The sequence below is a fragment of the Phyllopteryx taeniolatus genome, chromosome 4 (genome assembly GCF_024500385.1).
Source record: "Phyllopteryx taeniolatus isolate TA_2022b chromosome 4, UOR_Ptae_1.2, whole genome shotgun sequence".
In the NCBI taxonomy this organism is placed as follows: Eukaryota; Metazoa; Chordata; class Actinopteri; order Syngnathiformes; family Syngnathidae; genus Phyllopteryx; species Phyllopteryx taeniolatus.
Genome location: NC_084505.1, coordinates 28508242 through 28513268, shown reverse-complemented (window position 1 = coordinate 28513268; position 5027 = coordinate 28508242).

Genomic DNA, 5027 nt, shown 5'->3' with positions numbered 1-5027 from the left:
GAGAGTCCGGACACCCTGCGGAGAAAAATAATTTTGGCCGCTTGTATCCGTTATCTTTTTCTTTCGGTCACGACCCCCAGCTCGTGACCATAGTTGAGGACAGGAATGGAGATCGACCTATAAATTGAGAACTTCACCATGATAGACTGATACAGAGTTACCTGTCGATTTTCCCTCACTCGTGAAGAGACCAAGATACTTCCACTCTTCAACTTGTGGCAGGATCTCCTGCCTGACACTAAGTGAGGGCACGGCACCTTTTACCAAGTGAGGACGATAGCTTCAGACTTGGAGGTGCTGATTTTCGTCCCAGCTGCTTCACACTCAGCTGCAAAATGCTCCAGTGAGAGTTGAAGATCACGGCTTGATAAAGCCAACAGAACCACATCATCTGCAAAAAGCGGAGGCGCAATACTGTTTTCACCAAACCGGACCCCTTCAACACCTCGGCGGTGCCTAGAAATTCTGTCTATAAGATTATGGACAGAATCGTCAGTCTTTGCCACATGTGGGCCTGTGAAGCCCTTTGACACTTTTTGTGATTAAGGGCTTTACAAATAAACTTGGCTCGGCGGAGACCAGGCCTCACAGGAAAGCCGACAGTGCGGCGCAAACTCTGTCACCGGTCATGCAAGGACCGAACAGCCCATATATCACAGGGTCCTGTCCCCCAGATTCCTGGGGCGCCCCCGCAGTCCCAGAGGGACAAGTCCACAAAGCACATGTCGACCGGTTGGGCGGGCCCCCATGCACCCTCCATAACTCTGCCGAGGGTGTAGAGCTGTTCCGCGGCCCGGACAAAAACCACATTGCCCCTCCTGAATCTGACATTCGACTTCCTTTACGGACCCTCCTCTCCAACACCACTGAATAGACTTTACCAGGTAGGCAACACCTCTTAGCAATTAAAACTGAGCACTATTATCTGTGCAAGGTCACAGTGATTATCTTACCACTCTTGCATTGGATCCCATGATACCTAATGAAGCTTCTTATGAAATCGAGTAATAATGATTCAATACTTCTGACAAAAAAAATTCACTTTCATATGGATTTCCTGTAAAAAAATACAATAATTCTGAAAGATCATTTGGAGAATAAATGAAAGTGGTACAAATGATTTCTCAGTAACCGGCAAGACAAAAATGGGGAATTATTAAGGTAATAGCATAATATGCTATGGTTGATTTAATATCATCAATGTCTTTTACTTGGGATTTGCATACAAGCAGGGAACATTTAAACAACTCTTCAGATCAGAGCAGCTAATGACTGTGCTACCGACAGTATGTTTGTTGAAGCCTTACCCAACAACACAGTCTATTTGTTGCATAAAGTGCCGCCGCCAGTGCAATGTAAAGCGGTCGACAATGTGCGATTTGTCATTACGGGGATGCATTGAAGCAGACGTTTCACAGGCTTCTTCATCGTTTGTGCAAATGCTTTTCAAAGGGGATTAGTGTTTGACCACTTACATCTCATCAGTATGGTACCTTAAGAGCCTAAAGGTGCAAATAAAGAGGGGGATAAGGACGTGAGCAGATGTGCCAGACTAAGCCAGAGGCGGTACATATCCCACCTGACATGAGGATTGCGTTTGGGGATCAGCAAAGGATTTGGGATCGTTCCGCTCTGTATTATGTTTCAACAATGGCCTCTGCTGTTACATGTCTTTGTTTGTGGACCAGTGTGGACATTTTTGCATGTATAAACTGTGAGGAACACGACTGCACATAACAATACACCCCTGATTTCAATGTACCCACGTGGCATGCACACATTGAGAATATCCTTAAAAAGAGAAATGTCGCTTTGCACGATGGCCACCGCATTCCTGCAGGAGGGAAGTTCCCCACTAGGTAACAATGTTTTTTTTCCCTCTTTTTCCTGATACATATTTTATGTCATGCAGAGCAGTGATTCAATTATGAAATGACAGAGTATGAATCAAAGATTATTGAGAATATTTCTAAAACTTTAACCAGTATGACCATGTGCTTAAGCATAGAGTATTATACAAAAATGGTAACTGCTTAGTTTTGAGGGACAGTGTCGGAAAATTATGTATTACATACAGCACACATTTCAACATCACAACAATATGTTTATTATTGTGCTAGTATTTTGCCCTCAGATTACGTTTTCTTAACTAAGGAAATGTGTTAACAACAATTAGCATTGTTTTTTTTTTTTTTTACGAAAATGTCCTTTTTTTAATCCTCTGAAAACTGATGTGTAGAAGAAAACGAGCAAAATTCTTCATCTTGCTCTGTTCTGTTCAATTCATTTTTTTTTTATATTATAGTGAAAGGTCAGAAGGTCAAACAGATTTGAACAAATTCAAAATCATTTTCCATTGGATTGTGGTAAATAGTAATTATTTGTACCAGAGACGTACTTTGAACATTTGTAACTGTCCTACAAGTGTGAAAATAAGTTATTAAACATTAAACATAGTTAAACATCAAAACAGCAAAACACTTAACTTTGGTTAAAAAGTAATAATAAATAAATAAATAATTTGACTGCCTTTTTATTTCATTTTTTTTCTGGTATAATATATAAACTTAATGTGTCCTGATGTACTTGATTTATTGCTAGAGGCGAAGCGGTTGTGCTGGAAAATACAAAATACTCAAGCTAAATGGCTCATGGACAGCAAATTAGGCCAAAGTTACATAGGACCAGTGCCTTAAAACTTTTTAGGTCAGACAAATTGGACACGAACAAGAGTGCAGGACATCAAGCAAATCCAATCCTTGATACTTAATTTGAATATCAGCTGCTGTTGCTAAATGCTATTAAATACGTCGCCGTCTTCATTTTCTCTGCACTTATCCTTGCCGACCATGTGCTGGATTTCAAATCCTCTTTTGTTGCCGCACAAACACTAGATTAGGTCTTTAGCAGTGAAGGGAAGTCAACGCTGGTTAACTTTCCCTCCTTTCACACACACATACACACACACACACACATGCACACAAATGCACTTTACAGTCAATACGCAAATTGGAACAGTGGTTCATTTGCTGATGAAAGCGGATTCATGCTCAATTATATCTTAATGGTTTGGGCACAACAACAGCATGTTTCATTTCATTGGGTCAAATGTGATTTAATTTGTCTCCGCTGAAATAACAGTGACCTGAGGTGACCTTATGCAGGTAGAACAACCTAAGAATGTGCTCAGAATACTACTGCAGGGCACATGAATTCACATTCATGTTAACACGAACACACACAGGATGGCAAAGTCAAAAAGCAGTGTGGGTCAAACAACAGGGGGCGTAAGTGAGCCTTTGAAGTTTCACCCCTGCACACAAAGCGAGCGTGTGCGTGCGTGTGCGTGCGTGCGTGCGTGACCTCGCTGCAGTTTTTCAGCTTGTGTTTACTCTCTGCCAGCCACAAACAGTTCACTTATCGCGGTCACGCAAAACTCCATCCAAGTAAATAACATTGATTAACTGACGCCAGATGCTCCGATAGCGTTTCTGCAGGGGATTTCACCTGAAAGGGCCTGGCCGACCCGATGGGGGAAATTAGAAATGCAGAGCGCCAGTGTGGAAGCTCCGGCAGGGTTCAATATAACAGCAGCAGCAGCCCGGTGCTGCATTGCGCTCCTCGCTGAGCAGCCCGCTCCAAAAACAGACACCATCACCGCCACATCCTGCAAGATTGAGCACGGTGAGTGTTGATGCTGAGTACATCCGCAACATTAGCTAGCGGAACCCACGCCGCCTGCACCGAAACAGAGTGACCGTACCACTGTACCATCAGTGACTTCGTCCTTGATTGCATCACGTGTGACATTTTCCTGCTTTTGGGACACACGTAGCGATAGTCCGTGTAAAGGGATGGGACTTATGCGACGCTCCAAATTTTGCCACGTAACCTTCAGATGCACTGCCCAAAGTATACAAGTTGACTTTTGTATGCACCCATGTCCACTAAAGAAAGGCTTGACCACAAGAACGTTTTGGAATGGCCCAGCCAGAGCGCAGACCTAAAGCCAACTGAAAATCAGTGCTCAGATGTGAAAGGGACGAGAGAGCTGACAGTCTGACACATTTGGAATGCTTTTGCAAGGAAGAGTGTTCAATTATTGCAGTGCAAAAGCACCCCTAAACAAGACTGAAGGCTGTCATCAAAGCAAAAGGCGCTTCAACAAAATCTTGGTTGAAGTTCTGCGCAGGTTCCTCCAAATTGCAATGCCCCAGTGATCTAACAATTTGAAAATCGGAAATCCAACCAAAGGTTTTGGTGAAAAGATGCCTTAAGATCCATCTAAAAACTCACTAAAGCTCACTTCTGCCACAATCAAAAGGTTATTTCTGCATGTTTTGCTTTTATTGTTTGTTTTTGTTTTATGGGGAAAACCTCAAGAAGAGGTGTTAAAAGAAGAACGTGACAGGAGAAGAACAAAAGGAACAGTTAGGTGTTAACCGGCAGTTGGGTGTTGTAAGCAGACTCCAGAATCCAGCGAAGGAGTGTCAAGCATATTCGGGCCTCACGCCAGCTGGAGAAGAGGAGTTGACAGTCGGTAACCAATTGGATCATTGAACAAAGCTGCGAGCGAAGGCTGAAGACGCTCGAGTTTGCCCGTTAGGTGCCACTTCATTGGCTGGCCAGCTGCTGTACACGTTCAATGGGTTTCATTTTCTTTCTTTCTTTAGTTTTTTTTTCCGTTGTATTTTTACAGTGATTAACTTACATGTGACAGTTTTATGGTCATTAAGAATGTTAAAATGTTGGCCTGTAGAGTTAATAAAGGTGCCAGGATTTTGTCTTTGTTACAGTTGACATGCTCAGGTTATAGATTTCATTTTCTGGTTAATTGTATTTATTTTTTTTCATTCCGAAAACCTGGTGCGTTCCACTGACTTACGGCCGCATTGTGTTGCAAGACATTGTCTACGCTGACGACCATTTGCCACCGCAGGCTTAAGCCCAGTATAAATTACTGCAGCAAGCCACTCTGATGATTTCCCACTAGGATGTGTGCCAATGAACGCCTCTTTGACACAAAG